This window comes from Cotesia glomerata, linkage group LG1 (assembly GCF_020080835.1).
Source record: "Cotesia glomerata isolate CgM1 linkage group LG1, MPM_Cglom_v2.3, whole genome shotgun sequence".
Classification (NCBI taxonomy): Eukaryota; Metazoa; Arthropoda; class Insecta; order Hymenoptera; family Braconidae; genus Cotesia; species Cotesia glomerata.
In genome coordinates this window covers 3,777,190-3,804,252 of record NC_058158.1, presented here as the reverse complement: position 1 = coordinate 3,804,252, position 27,063 = coordinate 3,777,190, and the positions used below count along the sequence as shown (strand labels likewise).

Genomic DNA, 27,063 nt, shown 5'->3' with positions numbered 1-27,063 from the left:
GTATATTTCGAGTGAAATTAATGTAATTTGAAGTATATTTTGTCAGTTTCATGAATATCTAAACTCACGAGAATAAGAACGGGAAATTATGAGGTTAATAATGTGAATGTATTATACAATAGACACTACTTTCAAGAGCTTTAAATTATTACATATTCATACTAAGTGAGTTTAAGAATAGTAAATGCTAGCGAAATAATTAACTGGATTTCATTTCGATGGCGGCAGATACGACGGATAAGGCTAATGAAATAATAATGACATTTGAAATTATTTTAAGCTCAACAGAACAATGTGTCATGTCCGTTATATTTAATTAACCGGTATCGTTTATGAATTTCAATTTACAGAGCCACTACATTTATAATTAAAATGCCAATCACGCAATTATTCACTTTCTGAATTAAGTGATAAAAAAATATAATTAATCTTATTCAATACAACAGTTATAAAGTAAATAAAAAGTAAAAAAACAAAACTGACGTAATATTTCAAATCCTACCATTTTCTTTCTATCTACCGTTACCTCGTGAATAGTAAAATATATTTAGATTGGTGTATTCCCGTTACGATAAATTGAATTATTCAAAATTCATTAATTCTTTACATTCGTCTATACATATTTTTACAAGAATATATATCGGGATATTGACACATTGACATGACGACCGGTTGGAAACAAGAGATACGAAGACTCTCAATACCAGGTCCAGTATCACCATCACCAGCAATAGCTACTGCTGTTGATTGAATTCCCTAGAGTACGTATGCATACATTCCACTACCATCATCGCCACCAAGATACCGTCCTCCTGCTTTGCGAGGGTCAACCAAATTCGCCAATCTCAATTCAAGCGATTCTCTATTTCCCTTAACTCTCAACACAGCGTATAAACACATTTCTCATTCCAGCATTGACTCAATACTACTTTCAATACCCATGACTCATGGCCATGACTATCCAAATTCAACTCTTTGCATAAATTCTCCAATTCTTTATTCTATCATGCTTTTATTCGCAATGGTCCACCTCTACTTGTACTTCACCACACTCCTACGTCTAGATTTCTACATCCACGCCCATGCATGAATTTAGTAGTAAAACCCGCGAATGTGATGGATGCATACGTGTATTTCCAATAAATATTCCATGAGTGCAGAGCTAGCGACATAAATAATTTAAGTGCCATCACACCGGAAGAGACGCGGCCTCGCTTGTCGACCCTCGAGCTACCGCTTTTGTCCTTTCATTTTATTCCGCCTCTCTTACTACCCTCACAACCGCACAGCTTTTTTATTTTCTCAGCGGAGGATAGTACAACTATTTTACTTAGTGTAACATAGCACGATGTAAGCTCATGTACGCCCATATTTTAATACGATCATAGCGTAACTCTACATTCCCATTTTTCCTTGTGTTTTTTATTTATTTATTTTTTTTTCATATAAATATGCTATACAATACCATTTACAGCTAATAAATGAAAAAGTATGAGTATCAAAGAGACTCGGCAGTAGAAAATAGTAGAAGTTTTTTATGTTTATTGAAAAAATCCATTATCCTTTAGGAAAAAGTATTTTTTTGTTTCCACCGGGCATGCTTCTATTTTATTCGGTCTGTAAATAAAAATATCCCTGTAAGCTCTGGATTTTCAGCTGAAAATTTGAGATGAAATCAAGAGCATACTCATGTTGTGCATGATAAAAGAGAATTTTTACGATTGCGAACGTTAATCATAGAGAAACAAAATATTTCATAAAATGACAACACATCTTTTCGAACGTGACCCGAATAGAGTAATGTACCAGCATATGTACACATATGACCAAATATATGTGTGCTTGGGGTACGTAAACACGTACAAATGTGTATACAGAGTACCTGGCCGCGTTTGAGTGATGAGGGAGCACGTGAAACATGAAGGCGGCGGGAAATTGCGAACCAGAAATAAAACAGCGACTGGTTAAATGTTGTCTGTACAAAATACTCGTCTAAAATTAAATTACTTTTCCAGCGTGACCTGTACACTCTTTTTCCACAACAACATCCACCATCTGCGAGCATCACCATCAGAGGTCTACTATTACTATTACTGCGACTATACGTAACGACTGGGATGATAACTACTACTGCTGCTGAATAGAGGTATGTCTACTGGTAAAAACTATATATCAGCGCTATGTCGTAGCTTGCAAACGACGGTTAGCAAGTCGAGAGCAAAAATGAACGAACTGCATATAGTGCACGGTATGAGTACCGGTACGTGAAGAAGGAAATAATGTTGAGAAAATAAAATAAGATGGCATGCTCATTTATCTGTAGTTTACAACAAGTACGGCTACGACTACTAGTTATACAACGCAGCTCCAAGTCGACTCTCTCGCTGATGATAAATTTTATAAAAAAATTCCATTTTAAATGTCACACGATCTGTATCGTGGCCTCATACTGCTTCTGCATTTTATTATAATATTTTAAATATCGTGAATTTTATTTATACATTTTTTATCACGCTCATCCACTAACGCATTCATTCATTCATTCAGATGTTTATTTATCAGACGTATCGTATAATAGAGATGTGAAATCTCTCTCTGAAAGCCATACCGTCATTTTATAGAACGGATTTTTTTTTTTTTTTTATTTTTAATGAAAATATATTCTGTGTAATTCTATATAAGTGGATTATTTATTTTTACTTGCTTGTATAAGAAAATTAAATAATTAATTTAGTATAATAATAATAATTTTAATAGGAATATCAGCAGCAGCTTCTGAACAAGAAAACCCTTTAGGAATCTAATTACAGAAATAAATATTAATAATAATAAAAATTTATATTATTAAAATAATTATGTAATGCAAGATAGAAATAGTTAAATTAATAAAATTGCCAGTCCCATGGCTAAGCGGTATAATGCTTGTCATGCTTGCTTGGGACTGGTGAGGCGTGGGTTCGAATCCCGGTGTGAGCTGAAATTTAATTTTCAGTGAACATCGGTGCTCATAACTCACGCCGGGCTGTACAGGTTTGGGTTTTTCGATGGTTTCCCCAAGCCCTGTGCTACCGGTGGGGCACAGGCAAATGCGTGCAGTTTCCCCAAAGTCGGCCTATCGCCGCATTACTCTCCAGGCTGAAAAAGTATGTAATACCGCCAAACTTATTTTGCCAAACTTAATGTACCGATCAGCCTGGAGTCCCCTTCCGGTCTCGGCCGGACCCCCATCGAGACAGAAGTCTGAAAAGCGGGGTTAAAATAAAAAAAAAAAAAAAAAAAAAAAAAAAAAATTAATAAAATTTTAGATTCAAGAAATTAAATTAAATAACAACTAACATTACTTCAAATTCAGCGTCATTGTTAACGTACATAGATTTTCCAGCGCAGAATAAATATAAGTATACTGTCGTGTACAGTCTGTGGCCACATTTATAAATGTAAATTAACCTGGCTGAATTTTCAGTGTATTAATTGGAATACTTGGAGGTTTTTCCCGGCCATTAATAATTTCCAGAGTAAAAATAATAATATATAGAGTAAATAACAAAAGAGAAATAGAGCTGGAGTAAATAACGATGGAATATAATGAAAAGTGCACGCATCTAAAGCTTTCTTCGTTTACTTTTCATCCCAGCGAATTTTTTTCGCATTATAGGTAATACCGTTGTGTTTCGTAGACTACACAATAATTCTGATTTATTTATTTTAAGAATTGGACTTATACGAGGTTTAACATTATTTAAGAACTCACTTGCACCTGACGTCCAAGTAATACTCATTAGAATTTTCGCAAGGGTATACTTGTGAAACGTAGGCTAAAATAATATTGTGTTTCTTTGTATCGATATATACTGTGCGGAATGCATATAGTGTATGGTACGTATAAATGAATTTTTTGGCTCAGCTCAAGCAACAAGCCAGAGAGTTCGATGAACTTGATTCTCGGCTGGTTGTGAGATTGATGAAGATATTCGAAAGTTGTTAAGCAATATTCAACCAGGTGGGCCCTTTTTTTCATACTAAATTTAGCGTAAAAAATTAAAAAAATATTTTTTTTATGTACCATGCTCTTACTTTATTATTGAGAAAATTTTACAGAGATAGAGAAGTGTTTTTCTTCAAGAAATGGTAAAGTTTTATCAATATCGGCTTAAAGTCTAATTGATTCTAAATTCAGGGACACTGAAATGCTCTTAGTGATAAGTTTGAACAGCACTATTGACTTATTTTCATCAATAACTGCCTTTTGACGCGTTACACGAGCAAACCACTAAAATAGGATTATTTTTTTACTGAGAACTCATTCACATTGAATAATATTCCATTAATTTTATTTTCAGAATTTTTACTTGTTAAAAAATTGTAAAGCCTAATTTCATTAGATTTTTTTACAAAGGTTTGAGTTTCAGAAAAAAATAAAATTTGGTATGCTGATGTTACAGATTAAACTTGAGAAAATTTTCAAAACTTATAATTCAAATTTTTGAATATAACTTTGTGTAACGAATGACATGTGAAAAGTATCTATGCAGATTAACATGTTATACATTGTTCATTGGAATATATGTATATATAGTATAAAAGTTAGATTTATGTTATGCATACATAAATATGCATGTAAAAGATAATTTGAGAAAGTAATGGTGTAGTTTACGCTGATTTTAAACAGTAATTTGCGTAGACACACTTTACACATTTCAGTTGAAGAGCGCGGCTGGCAAATAGCTAATTGAACCATTACAATAATTAATCCAGTTTTCACAAAATAATTACTTAAATTACGGAACCTTGAACATGGGAACCACCAAGTAACAGCAGTAGAACACTGGTTTGAAATTTTCCAATTAATCAAACTAATTGAAATATTATTTTAAATAAACGTATTTTCGACAATTTGTCGGACTATTTTTCTTCGATAACTACTATTTATTGTTCTTGTAATAGTTTGTTCGAGCATTAAATACAAATTTAATTGATACAAAAAATTAGTCTAAAATTATTTCATTTTTATCATTGCGAAGATAATTAACTAAATAATAAACTAAATAATAAAAAAATAAAGATTAAAGCCGAGGTTACCTTAAGTGATTATCGCTCTTGTGGAACTTGATTCGCGGTTAATTTCAAGGTTGAATGGGTGAGTATCAGCTGTAAGCCTGTAAGTACTTGCTCTGATGATTACAAGGCAAGCTATTTAATCAATTAATTCGCCTTCAGTATTTTATAAATATTAAGGATAAAAAAAAATAATCCGTCATTTACAATCTGATTTACCATTCAAAAGTAATTAGTACAATGATCTTTATCCAGTGATGTAATTACATTTATATTACGTTTCATATTTATAGGTTGAATTTTTTCATTAAATATAAGTAATAATATTAAAATTTAATTATAAACTTGAACGAAAATTTAGAGTTATTCTTAAATTTTTTGGTTTTAGTATGAAATAAAACTGTGGATTTTTTCACGTATGTTTCATTATACTTGACTAGTTTGAAAATAACACGACATCTTTATATGATAACTTTTTTCCGAGTAATAAAAATAAATAAAAATTATTAAATAAAGTAAATACCGAGTTAACAGAGCATTAATGTCAATTGTGAATATCATAGTTGTTATAAATGAAATACGATAAATAAAACCAGCAATATCATATTCTCTTATCGCTTTGCTATACTAACAGCGATAATATAATATGAAATACACTTGCACTGTTTCCTGCGTTACAACTAAAAACGATGGCTCATTTTTAGCGATAACACGGCCTAGATTCATCGCTCTTCAACAGTTAATAATTACATATACATTTTTGATGCATACATCTCCTACTCACACATGCGTGTAATGTATGTATAATGTAACGAAATATCTAAATACATTAGTATCATTTGCACACAATAACAATCAATCTAGCTGTTTTAGTAATTCTGCGGGCACCATTATGCGTTTTAAAGTCGTTAAGTGCAAAAAATTTCCGCCTATGCACTCGTCGAAATATTTAATTTAATTAAACAAAATAAATTATCATATTCTTTCTATTTTTCATGAATTGTTATTCAACAATGAATTGTTATTCTACAATAATAAAATTAACGCACCGATGAATATTAATTATTTTTGTAACATAAAAGATTCATGGAATTTTTTTTTATTTTCTATGTGCATATCCACGAGAAAAGAAAATAAACTGATGCTTCATGTTCGAGAATATTGATTCGCGAGTTTGCATTTAAAGTTAACGATACCAAAACATAACAAACTCGGTTAAAATTATACGCTACAGTTGTTACCATTATTTAAATATGATTTCAATTTAATTTTATTGTAATTTGTTTAATTTTTTTGTATTACAATTATTATTATCGATATTTTCTGTGCTTATATGTGCGTTTGGCTGTTTTGTCAGTAAATTCAATTATTTTTGTTGATAGCTTTTTACATGCATCCTCTCTGACAGAAAAACAAACGTTGCTTTTTCGTAGAAACCTAGTAACATAATTTTTTGCATGTACATGCAGATTGATTCGTATTTATTTAAACATTTAAAACAAAAAGTATATATTGTTATATAAACAATATCCTGGTTTTAATTAATTTTTATAAAATTCTTTCGAAAAAAATAATACAGTTAATTTAAGTCTTTCAGTAATTTTAATTCTTCATTTCCTCGAAAAGTATTCTCAATTTTTCAGTTAACTTTCATCAGCATATTTGCCGACACCAAATAGTTTAACATAATTATACCGCGTAACTGAGTGGAACAAGAAGTGTAATTAAAAAAAGTTTATATTCTACAAGAAAGTTTAATACTAAAAAGTTTAACAAAATACTAAATACTTGTTATATTACGTACTAATACAAATTTAATGGAATATCGATTAAATAGGGAGTAAGGAAGTAGCGAAGCCGGAAATACGAGGGCATTATCCTCTTAAAATTCCCATTTATTAATAAGGGATTTATTAAATGGGAAATAAATTAAATTTTGTTAAAAAATTAATTCATCATCAGCATGTAGGTATAATAAATCTCAATTAAAATAGTAATTTGCATTAAATTATACACGAGAGTAACCTGTGGATGTGTAATCTAAAATAAACGATACTTATCGCTGTCACTGGATTTATACGCTATAGACATTTTATCGGAGCATTTATATAATAATAAAAATAAAAATGTGGTGATAATAATAAGGATAATAATAATAATAATAATAATAATAATAATAATAATAATAATAATAACAGGGAGAAATATATTATTATAAAGTTAAGGTGAATAGTCGTAACTTGCGGGCCATCAGAATAAGAGAGACACCGGATAAAATTGTGTCCCCCTTGTAATAAGAGTGCGGTGAGCCCCTCCCACAAATGGAAGACAAACTTGTCCCTTGAGTTAAGCTTGGGCCCTTTTGGGTATAACCTACTGCAACTAGCAGACTACTACGTTACAGGGGGAGCCAAAAAAAGAAGGTACAAAGTCATGAAGGGAGAGAGATGACTACCGCGAAATAACCGACTATTCGAGGAGGTCGCCGGTAAATAACTATAATTTCTGTTGGTCCGGGTATATTTTTTGGGGTTCGTCGAGCGTGAGGAGGAGAAGGGCGCTAGGGATAAAGGGGAGGACATAATCAAACAGAGTATCAACATTTTTGCCTGGTATCAAGTATTAAAGCCATAGAGTAGAGAAGTAAGGGAGAAAAGGGACCGCGGGGGGAGGTGTGAGGAGATAAACTTTGAGTTGAGATAGAGGAGGAGGTGAAGGTAGAAGTGGAAGAAGAGGAGGAGGATTTGGAGGTTCGAGTAGGCTGCCAGTAGATTCATCGAGTTTTAGGTCCGTGGCTGACCAGAAACGGGCATGGAGAGGGGCCGAAAGTTGTACCGATGACTGGGTGCAACGACCCCTCCTAAGGTCAGCCACCCCGAACAATCTCTCCGAAACTTATGTACGACGGACAGATGGACGAATGTATGGTTATAGAAGAATGGTGAGGGAAGAAGAAGAAGGAGGAAGAGGAGGCGAAAAAGGAAAACAAGTAGAAGAATGGCTGGATGAACTTCTCGCGGAAATTCAACGGTATAAATACAAAACGACTTTTGTTTTTTTTTTGTTTTTCTTTTTCTTATTTTTTTATTATTATTTTTAGTGCGCGAGCAAATACGGGGGATGCTTTTTGATCGCCAGATCTAAAGATTTTACGACGAATAAATTTTTATTACTCGCGTACTAATGAAAGGTAATTGTTACTTTTTTTAAATTTTATTGGATAATATTGAGGCTCTAGAGAAAAGTTAAAGTTTCGGTAGTGTGTAAGTGCAAGAGCAAAAAATAGTTTTAAAAGAACTTTTAGTCACTTGGTGAGAAATTGTAAATAATAAATAAGAATATAATCGCAGATGCTTTTATGAATTGATGATGATTCAGTATTCGATTGTTCTCATTGTAATTCTTAACAAGAAATAGCAATTAGTATAGACAATACCGAGAAATCAGTGTTAAGAGTTTCAATAGTGTCTGGTTGCAGACTTATAATACAGATACACCCATACCTGTATTATTTCTATCTACTCTTCACATACATGGATATGTATAGAACTAATACAGAAGGGGGACAAAACACGTTCTATGGAATTTATTGATTCTTAAATCACGTGAATTGCATTTTATACATTTGATTGTGTGTAGAATTCGAAAATAGGAGGTACGTTCTTCCATATATATAGTATGGATTTACGTTGGTCGGTCTACATGTATATATAGACAGCATTCGCGAGGTAGTTTAGAGGAAACTCTCGACAATACTCGAGATATTATTGTTCGGGGATTATATTTTGGCACTGAGACAAGCCGTTTTGATTTACCGGTTAGTATTTACAAAACGATAACAATGCACACGCTGGCTTACATGCCTTCAGAAAATACATGTATAATATACATATACGTTTATTTGTTGTCTATAATTTACACTTATTAGTAGGTGTGATATCGACTTTATTGCCGGCAACTTTGATATACACGGCACATAATCTGTGGGAAGAGAGTATTATATTATCATAATTTTGAGAACCAAGGACCGGAAATGAACCACAAGAGGAGTCACATCTGGCTGAGAAGATCCTTAGTATTGTCTTTTCATCATCGAAGCTGTCAGCTTATATATTCTTTCAGTAAAGTACTTTGGTCTTTCATTTTTGATGGCACATACAATGAAACAATAAACATTCATCCGTTGGTTTTTAAACCGTCCATCAATCCGATGTATATATATATTTTTTTATGGTTTGTGGTAAAGTAGCCATGAACAAAACACTGTTGTGATTTATGTTGATATTATAGTTTAGGAATCATTATCCAGAGATTATGATACATGATCATTAACTCTTTAGTGTCAACATTCAGCTATAACTTTTCAAAATAATAAAGATCGTGACTCATTTATAAATTTATTACACAATAATCAGATATAAGGCATTTAATTAATGTATTTTGTGTAAATACTGAAGATAAAAATGATGACACAGCTTTTGTTTTCATTTTTGGCTCACTTTTATTTAAATGTTACATTGTATTTAAACATATTTGCACATACTTACGAGCGAGGTGCAACGGGTATAAATACTTATGTGAACGTTATATTAAATTAAGCGTATAGTATACAACATATAGTGACTATACTTATTTTTATTTAGAGAGCTTGAGCTGAGAGCTGTTGGCTTAAGACTTTTAGTATATGATGTCTCTTGCAATATCTACCGACATTGGTATTTGCCTCCCCCTTTGCTCCTTGCACCGAAAACTTAAACCGGCCAACCGGTTTCACATCACGCGTCTCTATTTATTGCACAGTGCGTACATCGAATGCACCCAGCCGGTATTAAGTGGACGTAGTGGGCCTGTTTGCTGTACGTATAAATATATACAGTGAGCTCAGCGTTCGTTGAGATAGGAGTATTTTCACCGTGGCAACCCATCTCTCGGCGATTGAACCATGCGGATATAATGCGATTTTTTGTGTAATCTTGTCGTACAATCAATGATAATCGTTTTTGAAAGTAGAGAATAAATAATAAATGAAAGTATACTGGGAATCGGATTTATTTTTAGTTTTTTTTTTTTTAATTGCGATTTGATAAGATAGTGCTTGAAATTTTATCTCGATTAGCTTTTATTTTTAATTTATACGGCTAATCAAAAATTATTTCAAAATCAAAAGTAGTCATTTATGGAAAAAATCTTTTTAAATTAATATTTCAAGCGTTTTTTGTTATACAATATAGTTGAATTTTTTAATTTTTCAAACAATACGTAACTCTAAATTATAAATATATTAAAACAGTTGTATTTTAAAATTAACTGTATGCACAATTGCATGTAAGTTACAGACTCGATTTTTAAAATGCTAAGAAATTATTGTTATGCCAAAAAGACGTGTAATTACGCAGAATGTACTGGCAATGAGGACGTAAATTTTCATAAACGATGAAAAAATTTCAAAACGAAGAACGTTTAACGAAAAAAAAAAAAAAAAAAAAAAAACATTGAAAACGAAGTATCATGTTGTATATAATTAAATTTAAATATTATTTCTACTTGAATTAAAACTTTTAGAGAAAGCTGTAAATTATTTCAAATTGAAAAGTTGTAAATACAAAAAATATTTTCATGATTTTTTACACGGCATCAAACATTTTAAACCTACTAAAAAAGTGAAAATTATTGATACTTTCGATTTAATTAAAATTTATTTCTTCGAGTGCATATCAAAAAAAAAGAATCTTAGATAAGTGGACTACAAAATGGTGGATCAATAAATAAAAATATATGAGAGATAAAAGTCACACTTAACAGTTAAATATAAAATTTATAGAAGGGAATAAAAAATGGAGACAGTCGAGTCTATAAAAATGAAAGAGAAATCGGATATCATTAGTGTATAGACATACACAGCCAGATTAAAATGAAATATAAAAGAAAAAGACGACAATTATGTACGAGTTTCTACGCTGGTTGACGTAAAAAAACTCACAGGCAAAGATGGGATACCGACGAATGAGAGACTGACGATATAACAAGAGAAAAATGGTCAAATCAATCCTTCTTCCTATGTGCTTCTTCCAGATTTGGTTGAAAAAAACTTAAAAAATAGGATTAAAAATAAAAAAGATTTCTAAAACAAAAAACTCGACTGTTTTTGTGGGGCTCTGGAAAAGGATAAGAAAGAAAGGAAATGAGAGAAAGGTTTGTCGGGTTATAAAAAATAAAAGAGCCAACCGTACAACCGAACGAAACACGAAACCTCGGCAAAAGTTGGAACAAATGAGTAGAAAGAACCCGAAAGTATTCTATCCGGTGGACAGGGGAGTCAGTGGAGGCGGACGCGGAATTCGTTCGCGATAATTTCACGGAAATAGCATTACATCTAATCGCACGAAACCAATTCTTTTCCAGCAAATATTTTTATCAGCTTCGGCAAACATTGTGTTTACTTTCCTCTGAGGACGCCGCTGATTCGCGAACAACCAGAGACAAGTATTATGTCTGATTAATGAGCATGTGTGTGATATAATACAATACTAAGGTCCAATTTCCCAGCTTGGGGCTCGCCAATTTGTTAAAATTGTGCTGGAGATACACTCAAGGGGCTACTGCTTAAAGAATTATTCGGAGGACCAGTAGCGTGATTATTATTTCAAAAAATAAAAATATAAAATACCGGATGTGCGTGTGAACACAAAACTTGTGTGAGAAATTTTATGTTTATATATATATATATATATATATATATATATATATATATATATATATATATATATATATAATAATTTTTTTTTCGTCTACTATTTTTCGGGCTTGTTTTTTACGTCTCTTATTTCCTTTTATTTCAGACTTGTTAATTTTTTTCCGAGACACTCTACTCGTTCCGTTGGGCATTAGTTTAAATTGTTTTTGCTACAATTACACTCTACGCTGTTCATGTTATGCTTCTCAGAAACTTTACCCGATTCCGAGTAACTTGAATTTCCTTCATTCGATTTGCTCGTTCTGTCTGAAAATTTTCTCGCTCAACTATTATCTAGGTGCGAACAAGTCTCTCATCGCCGACGCTATTTTTTTTATTAATGACTATGTATAATATTTACTCCCTCAAGTTTATTATAAACTTATCATACCATCTGTAAACATTATTAACTGTACATAATTATCTGTACATCGGTTAAATTAACCGTGATTAAATAAATATTCTATTTATTATATTACAAGATATTAAAGTTTTGTAATATGAGTTCAATCAATAATTTAAGAGCCATAAGAATTTTAATAACTAATTTCTCTTTAATAAAATGAAAACCGAATAAGAAATTTAATAAAGTAAAAATAATTAAAAAAGTAGTAAAATCATATCAAAAGGTAAGTAACTTAGTAAATTTCGTAAAGGTTTCAATATATTTTAAAGTAGAAAAAGTGGACTAAGAAGCTACTGAGAATATGAGACTCTCATCATCGCGGAAAATGTACCACAAGTGCAACTTGAGTTTACCTTTACTCAGTGTGCTTACTACTATACGATACTTCGAAGACGTTACCGCACCATAAACGTTCAAGTTAACTCTTCTTGCTATACCTACACACAATGCCGGTATAAATTCTCTTTACATTGCCTATATGTATACCGAAGCGTAGCACAACTTTTATAAATACACCGAAAATACCTTCTGTAAAGAAAATATTATTTAGTCAGCTAGGTACTCATTTATTCAAGGATTAGTTCAATCATTTCGTCATAGGTAATATGCATCGTAAGTTTTAATGCGATAAATTATATTACTTGTTAATTATCTCAATAATAATATTGTTGTGATAAGTTTGATAAAGTTGGGTATAGAGAAAATCCTTACTATATAGAATTAACACCGAGAATTATATTGAACGTTGTTACGCTGGAAACACTTCTGAAAACTTGGATAACTGCTTTCAAGTTCATACTCGTGTATGCAGAGACATATTCATTCATATATGTAGTTATAAAATACTCTCTAGGTATACTCTACTCTCGCCTAAATATCGTGATTTCGATTAAAACGTGATTTTCATAATTTAAATGAAAAAAATTATGGATAAAAAGCATATTGAAATAAATAATAGTAACTACAGAACACGTTAAAAAAATTTTCTTATCGATTAAATAAGATTTCTCAGAAAAAACTCATTTTTTTGATGAATTAAATGAATAAGAGCGTGGTATTCACGGGAGCGCTGGGCTTGATAACACCACAACTTTGACAAAAATCACTTTCACGATTTAATTTTTTTTTGTTTTATTCTTAGGAAGTTTGTCAAAACCCTTGTGAAAATTGCGTGTCAAAATAATTCCGTTTCAATACAGTTAATTTTTTTCGATTGACTGTTCGGTGACTTTTTCTGCGATTTCGGCAGCCATATATATTATTTTTCATAAACAGAATTGAAATAACTATAATTACTAACTGTTTTATCATCTGTTAAAATTTTTCTTTAGCTCGACCTACAGAGGGGATAATACTACTCGCAGAAAAATTCAAATTAAAAACGAATAATTTTTGTTATGATCTAAATAATTTATGCATGACATGAGCGCTTAAGGCATGCTCATTTGGATTTTCCAAACTTTTTTTCTACTCCTTGATTCCGAAAATTAACGAAAATATCGGAAGCAATATTTCATAGAATAGTAGCGACTATGGCGCCAAAAATCAATGGTTCTGTGTCAACACACGTGATATAGTTGATCACTAAGCTTTATTCCCAATGCCATGTCTCTATATCTAATTATCTACATTCCCAGTATAATACAGTCAATACATTCAAATTAACCCTTCTATACATACATGTCATTTGTGAATGTATGCAAAGTACACCGTGTTACGACAATAGCGAAAATACGGTTGAGTTATGCTCGGATACTGTGGATTAATATTGCCTGGTGGAGTACAATAATCCGCGTACATCAGTTTGTTTATTAAAATTGAAGTTTACTGGATATTTAAAAGTCTCAATCTACTGATATTTAAATATTTATCGGAAATTAATTATTTAATTAATATCACCATACCATATTGTTGGTCGTTAAATTACTGAAAATTTTAGCCTTTGATGAAAGAGCTGGTAATATATAGTGGATAATGGAATTTTATTTTTAATTCAAGAACGAAATTTCAGCTATGTAAAATAAACTTTCTGTTAACAACAATATCAAAGAGATTGTGTTGTTATACATCATTAATAAATTTCTCCTTACTGATATTACAATAATTAAATGTACGTCAAAGTGCTGAATTATCTTGTCATATTTTCGATGCAATTTCAATTTCATTCACAATGCTTTTACATGATTGAATATAAATTTTATAAAATCGAAAGCACATCAGTTTTGATTAATAAAAAAATTATTAAAAAGTATTGAATTGTTATTGTTTTAAATTTCCATTTTATTATTTATTATCGCTCGAGTATTTTCGTGATTTATATATACACACCAGTGACATTTTAAATTGCCGTAAAGTATGACAAAACAATTCCAAATATAGATTTTAGTACATAAATACAATTGCCTGTTTTAACTTCCTGATTTTTTGATAAATAAAAATTTAACAATCAGTCTAAAAAAAATAAAATAATATTTATATTTTACATTTAAAAAACAAATTCAGCACCAAAATAGTTTAAAAAAATCAAACAGAATAATATAAACAGCGCAATAAATATCCGCGTATTAATTCACCGGGTAATAAATAAATCAATAAATTAAAAGTAATGCCTTTAATTCTATGGATATTCAGAGTACTCATGAGGTATATCGCTGAAAGTTTTAGTTGGTGATATAATTCACGATATATCGCGATGCTACGCCAAATTTCGAGATAACACAGAGACCATTTGGTATACTTTCTACCCATATCACTATTGTATTTTATGTCAACGAAGCATTATATAATAAAATATAATTCCCTCCGGTGTATTACTGTCCTCGTCTTCCTGTGGCACTCTGCTGCAAAGCTCTACTCTCTTTACTCTACTACGGAGCTGAGTTGCATACCACACTTTATTCGAAAGCGAGAAACAATTTGCATGATATCTTTATAAATATATTTATACACAAATATAAATATATAAATATATATGTATTACTTACTCATGCTAATTCCTCAGCAGGTCATACAGTAATATGTAAGCTTACGAAACAATAATAGTGACAACGACAACACTAAGATTATGATTACGATAAAATAACAATTCTTATGTATTGTACACTTGTGTCGCCATTAAATATAGATGACTAACATAATATAATGTGAAAGTTGTAACACACTTTTATATTGTCTAAATAATAATGATTTAAATAAGATGTTAAGTGTTATGCTTAAGCTATACAATATGTATTATATGTAAGCATACGAATAAGATTTTTAAAATAATGGCCATGACCTCCAAAATAAAATGCATGTTGATTTATTATATTTAAGAGTGCATTGAATGCTAAACTTTATACATTTATTTATATGGACGTAAGAATTACTTCTTATTGTTTTCGAGCTTATATTTCAATTTAATAATGATAGTTTTCATGCAAGAGAGAGTTTGGTTTCGTTAATTAAGTATATACCTGAAACATCATTTTGACACATGATTTTCAGTAAATTATTTTAAACTATAGAATTAATTAAATTGAAAATTCAATGAGACTATTGTATCACGGATAATTGTGAAATTAAAAACTATAATAAATATCAGAAAGAAACCGTAAATTTTAATTGATCATTTCTCTGATTTGGATTTGGTTAAAGTATCATATAACTCAAACCGCAGTTTGTTAAAATTATGTTTTTAGATGAGAATTTAATTACTTTTAATTTTAATTACATATGCGTTATCTGGTTTAAAGCGCGCTAATTATTATTAAAAAACATGAGATAAAATAATTCGAGCAAAAAATAATTATCAAAAATTAAATTACAATTTCACATTTGTAAAACAAACGAGAAACGTATCTGGAATATGTGCTGGGAGGAAAAAATATTTAATTTACGGAAAAATATATTAAATTTGTTTACATTTTTCACGCCACACTCACATGGAGTAAATAATGGAAACACGTCTAGTTTTATCTTGTGAATAATACTTTGTGATAAAAATTCAACGCGCGAATGTAACAATGCGTACTTTGATTAATTACCAAACAACATTAAAAGCCTGCCTTTTATTTCACGAATTTTCTTATAATTGGTAATTTAATTACTAATAGTTCTTAATTTTTTAATATCATTAAACGAGGTAGCAGTTTTTTATTATTTTTAAAAGAGACAATTTCATTAAAATAAAGTAACTAAGCTTATTTAAAGTTTCATAATTGTAATTATCTTAAAGTTTCCATTTTCCTTTTAAATAATTACAATGATTTTTCTTTAACCCTTCGCTGGTCGCGCTATGAGCGAATCGCCGCCTAACAACTACTCAACCTATAGAGACTCGCTATAGTGCGAGCGAGAAACTAAAAAAAGCGCGACCAACGAAGGGTTAAGTGAAGTTCCGAAGTACAAATTAAAAATTCGTTATACAGTTTAGTTATCAAATAAAAATAATTTATTTATATAATATAAATCCTTGCATAGTGAGGAGCTTTCAGTAAACAAAGTTAAACTGAACAATAAAATTAGTCCTGTAAAAAATCATGAATAATGTTAATAAATGTAAAAAGCACAACTGTGAAATATTAAAATGAAAAAGTTTGCTGATTTAATAACTCTTGAAAACAAACTTCCACGTGGTTACATTAACAGTAGAGGTCGCTCAATCCCTTCTAGTAAATTCGGTTCTTCACCGGCGAGTTCTCTACATAGCAGCGAGCGTCTCTTGCGTCTCTTTTCCCTTCTTGCAAACACACATTACTTTATAACTCTCTTTCTCCGTTCTAGCGTGTTCCTTGTCGCGACCTACTTCCTGCAAATGCACAAATTAAATGCATCGCTCTTGCCACACTCACCCGAGCGGGCTATCAGTTATTTAGCTGCTCACGAAAGCTTCCATTTACATAGACAACACACAGTCATGGCGTCGTCGTTGCTACGCTCACAGTCGTCAAATTTTTAAATTATTTATTATTTTTTCATTTAATTCTACTTTATTTACACACAAGGACACACAACACATCAAGATATCTGCATTAAACCAACTTTTACTGCAACAGCAACTATGACTACTGATTACTCGCCCACACGGAGAAAAAAACATAGGGATTTTTCCTATTTTTCCAATATTAACATAGGAATTTTCCCAATGTTAACATAAGAATTTTTCCAATGTTAACATAGGAATTTTTCCAATGTTAACATAGGAATTTTTCCAATGGTAACATGGGAATTTTTTTTTTATTAACATGATAGAAATATCCATGTGACATAGAAAAAATTCATTTATCACTAAAATTTATGTAACTTAATTTAATAATTACAAATTTATATAATAATTTTCTCATTCGAGCAATTTCAGATAATTTATAAGTAAAATAGTGGTATACACTCGGTTTGTGATAAAAAAATTCAAGAAAATTTCATACCGAAAATGGCCTCATGAATCCGTACAAAAAATGATAGCTTTTTATACAATTTTATGAAATTTCATATCATTGAACTTTAATAAAAAAAAAATTCGAAAAAAAATTTTTTTTTCATTCTTACATTGTTTATTATTATTATTATCTCGGAAGCTCATTACGACTTTTTCTGGTTATATCGCGTAAAATTTCACGGGATATAATCTGAAAAATTATTTCGTGTAAATTAAATTATACTCGGTTGAAATTTGGATTATGCCCACGGTGACTTCGCCAATTTTTTTTCTAGTGCCTGCGCGTAAAGTGCTGTTTCTAATTTGTGAGTTATAGTCAATCAGCATATTGGACATTAATTAAAATATAATCAGTGAATCATATGAGTGTGTGACTATTTATATATTTTGATATGTAAAAATATTTTTTTCTTAGCCTAACATTTTTAAGTTCGAAAAGTCTAAGAAAAGAAAAAAAAATTTTTTAACCCCAAATTATCGGAAAAATTGTGCTTTATTGCTCCTTAAATGTTTATAATGTATGTAATAATTATTTAAAACAATATTTGACTAACCTAATATTTAAAATACATAATAGATATGATAATGCTAAGTGCGCAGGCGCTAGAAAAAAAATTGGCATAATCCAAATTTCAACCGAGTATAATTTAATTTACACGAAATAATTTTTCAGATTATATCCCGTGAAATTTTACGCGTTATAACCAGACAAATTAATCGATTAAATCGGAGACTTCACTGAGTACAATCCAAAAATAATTTAGTATACTTTGAAGAATATTGACTATAGTCTGAAATTTTTTTTCACTATAGATATCACGGAGTATACTATACGAGTATGTGCAGTTGGTTATTGTTCTTTCCGTGTAGAATTACATAAAATTTGATAATTTTCCAGAAAATAAGTATTTGAGTTTTGCAACATTGTATAAATTTTTATAACATTTTATGAGATGTAAAGATTCAAATCTTCGATACGTGACAATTATTGTATGAATTTTTATAAAATTTTGTAAAATGTAAGAAATCAAATCTTTGATTCGTGACAGAAGTTTCATAAGGTTTCGTAAAATTTGATGAATTTTCATAAAATTTTATAACATTTTTTTAAATTTGAGAAATCAAAATTTTGATCCACGACCAGAGATTTTATGAATTCTCATAAAATTACATAAAATTTTATAAAAATTTACAAAATATTATAAAAATAAAATATCCATATTCTTCTTCAGAAGTTTCTAATCAATAAAGTCATTACAAAAAAAAGCGCCATACGGCCATGCCCGAGATGGAAGGTAGATTTCAACTTTAAAAAAATTCTGTTGAGTAATAAATACTGAAACTTTTAACAATGAAAGTTTTGTTAATTATTTTCAAATCAAACCATCATATGTGTTTATTTTTCATTATTTGAACATTCACAATTTTTATGATTTTTGTAATTTTAAAAATTTTGAAATGCCTACTAATCCTAAACTAGTCGACCAATTGTGCCCATCTTGGAACTCATTTGAGGTAATCGCCTGAAGTATATATGTGTCTAATTTCATTTAGATCCGTTAAGAATTGTAGACACAATCGTGGCAATATACCGCGTTATATTACATATACATAAATTTTAGTGATAAATGAATTTTTCATATGTCACATGGATATTTCTATCATTTTAATAAAAAAAAAATTCCCACGTTACCATTGGAAAAATTCCTATGTTAACATTGGAAAAATTCCTATGTTGACATCGGAAAAATTCCTATGTTAACATTGGAAATATTCTTATGTTAACATTGGGAAAATTCCTATGTTAACATTAGAAAAATTCCTATGTTAATATTGGAAAAATCCCAATGTCAACATAGAAATTTTTCCTAAGCAAAAATAGGAAAAATCCCTGTTTTTTTCTCCGTGCACTATTTCTATTTATCACTCTACATATATACTGAATATAATTATTAACTCTCATTGTACGCAATTAATCTCTTGTGACAAAACATAAAAAATAATAGTATATATTTATTTTTTTTTTAATAAATTTATTTTGACGAAAATTATTTTTTGTACATTTAAAAATAAAATACCTAGGATTAATTATTATTCGTTGGGATTTATTGACGCAATTAAAAGTATAGAAATGTAAAGCGTTAGCGTGTGACAAAATATGATTTAATTAAACATTTTGGAAGCGATAAATTAAAAGTAATGTTGTGATAAACTTTTGGGAGTCATTCTCTTTGGGGTCGTTGCAACTGTACTGGTTGGACAATGACCATTTAATCGACGAGGTCAGCGGAATAGAATAATGTGAATTCACCCCGTCATTAATACAACAACGAAATCGCCCAAATTCACGAGTAACAATGAAAATACACTACATACATTCTATAGTATATTTATTAAGTATATATTTGTATGTATCGATAGTGTTTAAATATATATCTTTGTACGTAATACATAGTATATATGTGTTTCGAACATCAACGCAAAATGTTGCTAATCGTTCTGTGGAGTAATGTCAGATCGAATTCATGCGATATATTTTCGATTTAAATTACAGATGCATAAAGTAAACTGCATATCCTATATAAGAATAGACGCATTGACTTCGTGAACTCGAGCAACTTCTTTTCATTTTATTTGCATTTTCTTTGTACATTACTCTACTTTCTTTAAATAACTTTTATTTGTTATGATAATTTTTCACGTTTTAAACTTTAGTAATCCACGAATAGAAAAGATAATATTTATTTAAAATAATTATTTATTAAGTTGAATTACACTGATAGAAGGATTTGTTTATAGTCAAAAATATTTGTTAATATTTAACAAATCGTTTATTAGAGACCACTTTTTAGTCCTTAAAAAATATTTCTTAGTATTTAAAAAGATTTATTAAATATAAACAAATCATTTTAAATACTAAGAAATATTTATTTAATACTAAAAAGTGGTCTCTAATAAATGATTTGTTAACTATTAACAAATATTTTTTAATACAAATAAATCCTTCTATCAGTGTATCTTTATTCAAATTCACTTCTAAGACTTTGATTTATTCTAAGTATATTAGGGTTCGATTAGCGGGAGCCATGATAATTTCCCCAAGAAAGCTGTCTTAGTCTGGCTTCTCCAAGTTGGTTGCTAATTTCAATCCCTATTATATAATCTTTGATATTATAACTAAACCCTTACTTGTTGTTGTTATTATTATTATTATTTCTTAGACTTTACTTCGGTAAACTAGCAAATAAAACTGCTGAAAGTAAACTCCAATAAATTTTTTCCCACAGAAAATCGGCAACAGCAAGAACAAAAAAAAGTAACTATAGACGAGTCGTTCAACAATGACATTGTTCTAAATCTCCATGAAAGACGTTGGTCATTCACCGCGCACACAATAGAAGCTTTGGCATATTGCTCAAGTCTGGGGCAAAAAATAGCAAAACAAAGAGTAATAATCGAGACAAGAGGAAGATGAAAAAATGAAAAAAGAATTAGTGACTCTGGTTAGTCGAGAATCGGTAATAGTGGTGTCGCCAAAGTAAAGCGGAATTGGGTGCACAGTACGCTGGGATAAGTCCATTTAGTGTAGCAGCAGCATAGAAGCGAGCTGGAGAGCATATTTGAGGTCTCAGACGAGCGATTGTAGACTCGTCAGTTGCAACAGCTTCATAGTATTATAGCCCACAGAATTCATGCTGTATAGACGGCAAGGCAGGTCAACAGAGAATACGACGCAAGTGCCAACACGTACACGTACATCAATATCAACACCAACAGCATCAGCCTCAGCCCCGTCAGCAGCTTCAGTAGCATCGGCAGCAGCGCAAGAGATGCAGGAGAAGTACCAGTTAGTGAACAGACGCGAGAGTCGACGAGAGAACCAGAGAAGAGCTTCTCTTGATGCACTATAGCTCCAGCGTGCAAGTTTGCCAGTACAGTGTACAGTAGGGGCAATAGAGGGCAACGCACCCAGTCAGCCTTGGCATGAATTGAGTCTAGCAATGCACAACTCAAGTTAGTGAAAACGTCAGACACGCTCTGGAATATGATTTTTGACACTAAGCCGGCTGCTCTTGCTAGTCTACTACTACTGTTCTATCGTATCTTCTACTACATGCTAGCGAATTACGTGCACGGTAGACAATTCTCGCTACTGTGTGTGTGCAACAATCTCAATTCACTAGCTCCTAAAAACAATTTTCTGTTTCTTCTTTTCATTTTTTATACTTTACTTTCGTACTTTTACACTCACCTCCGTATCCTTATTTCTTCACGCCCTATATATCTCTTGTGTTACTATTGATATTTTGCACGCCTCATAAGCGAAGCGTTGAGGTTGTGCTCTACTCTCGACATTTCAAAAAAAGCAGTTTTCTCGAAACTGAAATTGATTTTTTGTTATTTATATCGCACTTACAGATTAATATGAGTACACTTATATCAAGTCAAATAATTTGTCAGGCACATAAAATTTATTTCAATAACAATTTTTTTGTTTAACATAGTAAATAATAACATTAAGCATAATCTTTTCTGGACGTCCGTGTATGGATGGGTGTATGTGGCAGGGAAATTGGTCGAAAAAATGATCGTACCGGAATAATTTTTTTTTTATTATCTAAAGTAACACACGACGAATTTTCATAATTAATATGAGCGTTCAATTCACTGTCGTTAAATTATTATTTTAAAAAAACTAATTTATGACTGTGGATTTTATTGTATATCTATCTATACATTTTATTATAGTATTTTTTTTCCTCACTTCAGAGTTATGGTGCCACTAACCATAGCAGAGTTATCTGTTTTTTTATTATTTTGCTTTTTATCATTTATTTTAATCAATTTTATTGTGAAAAATGAGATTATGAGGCGTGCACTTTTGGATTTTCCAAACTTTTTGTTATTATTGTTAGCGTTATATTATTTGTCCTATTTTAGTTCTTCATGTTATTTTATTCACTCCAGTTCAACGTTTATATTCCTATTATGCTTTCGTTTATTCGCTTGATTCTTCCTCCCGGCTTGCGAAACATTTTTCTTTTATACACTACCGCTATTGACCTTATTCTTCTGCCACTGAAGATGTACAAATTTTTTTTTTTCTATTTACCGAGAATTTTAGGTGCGAATTGCACAGTATCATTTCAACTATTCATTGAGGTAAGATTGAATTTTTTCCAATCAGGCTTTCAATTTATTTTATATCTCGAATACTTTTTATACTCAATTTTGTTATTGTTTTCCGAGATAGGATGAAAGTTTTAATTGAGGTTTCATTAAGGATGAGTTTTCATTCAATCGTTTATTTTGTTCTGGTTTTTAATTTTTAATTTTATTTTCAGTAAAAGTTTTCATTGCATGGAATGCATTTAGTTTATTATACGAATAATATTATATTAATTATTGAGAATATTTTGAAAGTGTAAATTAAATTAGTCAATTAATTAAGAACTTTTGAAACATTGTACCATAGTTTCCATTAACGTTATATATCCAGGGTGTTTCAATAAAAGTTTCGATAAATAAAAAGCTCGAAATTTTTCGTATAAATTATTTTTCAATTTTCATCGGATATTATTTATGAGATTTTAAAAACTTATGGGTTTATCGTGTACAGAAATCTTGGCACCCTGTCAATTTATTCTATAAATTAATGTATATAGATAGATAGGAAAAAGCTAAGTCACTTTCTTCATCGATTTCCTCAAGATGAACAGTAGTTACATCTTACACTAAAACTGATTCTGTCAAGTGTAACTCTTAAAAGCTTTTTTCACCCTGACTAGACCAAAAGATTAAATTAAATCTTTGTTAATGGACTAAAAATAAAGGTCTGAAAATTCCTCTTAACAGTAATGCGATATAAATTTTAAATTAATAATATTTTGAACTATAAAGTGGGCAAAATGAGATTGAAAAAAAAAAATTCACATTATCCTCTTGAAAATTGAAGCGCTTTTTCGTGCTTTAAAGCCAAAACGATCTTTAAAGAAACATAAAATGTCTGTATAGAAGTTTAATTTTAAATCCCTCTTAAATGTACTATACTATACTTATAGTAATTACTTTAATAATTTGTTAATTTAATCCTAGCTGAAGAGAAACAAGCTTAATATATATGTATAAATTGAATTTTTCAATGATTTTATTTATTAAATTGAAAACTCACCGTATCTTTGATATTGAATTTGAATGAAAAAGAGCTCATGATAAAAGCTCCTCATATCTCCGGCCATCATTTCTACTAGATATAAAGTAAACAGGAAATTCTATTGAGTCTGTAAAATATCATGAAACCTTTTGGAAAAAAAGCTCATAAAAAATAGGTTTCCGTGAAAGAATCATACGCTCTGTGAGATTCATGACGTTCAAAAATTTCACTCTATATATATTTCAATATTAAAATAAAAAAATGTAATGAAAAAAAACCTTTTTAATGGCAAAAGAAATCCAATTTGTGATGGGATGCAACTAAAAATATGGATTTTTAACTGAAAAGAAAGGTCACGGCTGATGGCACTTTGCCTCAAGGGAGTTGGGCTTCCTTAGGTATAGTAATAAAATAAAATCTACGGAAGAGACTAGACACTAGTCACTCCACATTCACACACGTATATTTATATAGATGCGTAAGTCGTAAAAAAATTCCCGTCCATTTGCAGTAAAAACAAGAAGCTTTTCAAAAGAATAAAGATAAAATCCTTTTTCCGAGCTTTTAGTCATTCTTTCACACTCTTTCTCTCTCTCTCTCTCTCTCTCTCTCTCTCTCTACATCGTATTGTACTAAGTATAGAGATGTACATACACATATTTATAGTTGTTGTTCTGTGATGTATCCTTATACAACTGTACGACATTACTATTACTGTATAATATACACAGTCATATACTATACCGAACTGGTAGTTGTTTATTACCAAGGGATATGAGAATGTGTTGATGTGTGACCTCTCGAGCCACGTTATTCTACTGGTTTCTATACGGTTCACGAGAATAAATGCGATGATTACGAGGCAACCCGCAATACATCCCAATATAGCCAATCTAAAGACTATACTACAACGGTGTACTCATGAAACTCTTAATGTTCATTTTGTCACGCTGGGTTATTTTCCCTTTTTATTTATTTATTATTTTTTTTTTAACGAATAAAGCACACTCTTTTTATAGCCCATTTGTACAGCTACCTGGGCTAACGTTATTAAAAAGTACATCGAGAATTACCTTTTGTTTTGTAAAATTTTATAACTACTGTAAATTTGATGTTTTTGTACTAAATCCATTGATTTGAGGTGTATGAAATATTTTACACTGCTTTTTAAATTACCTCCATAATACTTATCATTGAATTGTGGGTGGTAATTTTTTTAAGGTCTGGATATTAAAGAATAACATCATCTTACTGAATTACGATTATTTAAAAAAATATTCGCTCTTAATATGCGCGCAAAAGGTAATATAACGCAATGGTTCGCTATGTTGCGTCGAAAAAAAATGTTTATTTTATTAGTTTAATCTAACAAACAGCAATATGGATGAAAAATTAAAAGTAATGAAATAAAATAAAAAAAAAAAGCATACATTTAAGACATTTTAAAGATTAAAATATTTTATTTGGTAAAAATATAATCATTATGGATGCATAATTTAAAATCGAACATGCATCAATAGATATTGTAATGAAAAGAGTGTACAACTGGATATAACCAGTCAGGCTGCACATGGACACACACCAGCGTGCAGCTCTATGCAAGTATTTGGTCTCGATGTACATTTTCGCTTTCGCTTATATTTCTTTCATCTCAATATCTGTGGGTATCTTGCTTGTCGTTTCTACACTCTATACTTTATACTCTATACTGTACCCTTTGCAGTACACTCGACACTCTACGTACACTAAAAACTCGACAGTAAACTCAAGAAGCAAGATATGAAAGTGCAGAAAGTAATATTATACAGAGGCCGAGTTGTGAGCTGCTAAAAGGGACAGTGCAATGGCACAAGAGAGAATCGGTCGCGATGGGCAACGTGGATTCCAGCGAGCGTAATAGAGATGACAATAGCATGTAAGACCAGTTGTGGCGGCATACTATGTACATACTGTGCTGTATGTAGCATCAAGTATAGTGTAGTATAGTACGGAGAGGTTAGTAGCTGCATAAGAGAGGTGGTGAAGGAGGTAAGGAGAGAAGGCACTGAGAGTACTCGAGTGTGCTACGGGGTCGAGGAACCGATAAATGCACTGGTAGGGTGGACGAGAGAGGTGGAGTGAACGTCTCGCTGCAGTTTTAATCAAAGAGGGGGAATAGCTTTTGAAAAAAACCGCGAAGCTTTAAGAAGGCAAGCCGCGTACCCCCACTACCAAGTACCCCGCGAGCTTCTAGGCAAGACATAGACCAAGCGCTCCGAGTTGGATATTAGTGTGATAAATATTTTATTTATTCTATTAATTGTAATTATTTTTTTTTTTTTTTTTCAATAGATGATATAGAAAAATTTTGAAGTACAAAATTTGGATTTTTCTTTAAAGAAAATTTATTTGCTGATTAAAAAGGCGAGAAAAATTCTTGCTTAAAATTTTAGAAAATTTAATCTCTTTAAAATTCACAAATTTTTTTTTTAGATTAAAAAATGAGATATTTTAATGAATAAATTTTGTGGTAAATTTAGATGTAAAAAATAAATTATAATTTTAATTAGTAATATTTAGAAATGATAATTTAGTTCTTTTATTCATGTATCGATTGTATGGAATATAATATATCAGAGAGGATACACTGCAGTAAGGATCATAAATAAATTGATGCTGAATACTTAAATTTAAATAATGTATGTGGTGTTAAAATAATGTGGGATTTATAAATACATATAAATGTGAAATTTAAGTGTCTCAAAGCGTAAAGTGTGCCAAGTGATTAAATATGGCTGTATAATTATGAATATTATAACGGAATTAATACTATATAAATTAATAATTGGTAATTCATACATGAGTTTTTTGTCGGTTCAATTATAACAAGTGGAAAAAATTTTTCAAGTATGTTAATTAGTGATCAATCTGATTTTCAAATGGAGTAAAAATTTTTATTGGAAAACTAATTTATTCTCGACTAGAATATTTTTTTATGGGTAAAAATTTTAATATTTAACCCGTAAAATATAATGAATACTTTTAAAAATATAAATGTAATATTATTTCGCGAAGAGTGTAATAAAATGAAGGTATTTATTGAGTATATTAAGTAATAAATAAGGTAATGAAGGAATAAAAGAGTTTATAAGTTGGTGATGAAGCAGAGTTACGCGTCTAATAAAGTGGGATAAAAATCAGTGAATAAATGCAACCGTGGGTATAAAAAGATAAAAATTATTGTACGGTGAATATTTTATAAAAGTGATCGTTATTCTATTTCCTTTCGCTCCTCACCTCATTTCTTGTCCAGTTTACTT

The 27,063-nt window shown here is 30.5% G+C and overlaps 1 protein-coding gene and 1 long non-coding RNA gene across 2 annotated transcripts in view; one reads left to right on the top strand and one right to left on the bottom strand.

Moving 5' to 3' along the window:
* The window catches only part of LOC123275442, a 46,539-nt gene extending 24,276 nt beyond the window's left edge, over window positions 1-22,263 (top strand). Inside the window, exons 2-3 of the long non-coding RNA XR_006511684.1 lie at window positions 2,016-2,146; window positions 20,898-22,263. This is a non-coding gene — a long non-coding RNA (uncharacterized LOC123275442). The remainder of the gene's footprint in view (window positions 1-2,015; window positions 2,147-20,897) is intronic.
* The window catches only part of LOC123275441, a 145,285-nt gene that overhangs the window by 38,586 nt on the left and 79,636 nt on the right, over window positions 1-27,063 (bottom strand). The gene's annotated exons all lie outside the window — the stretch shown is intronic.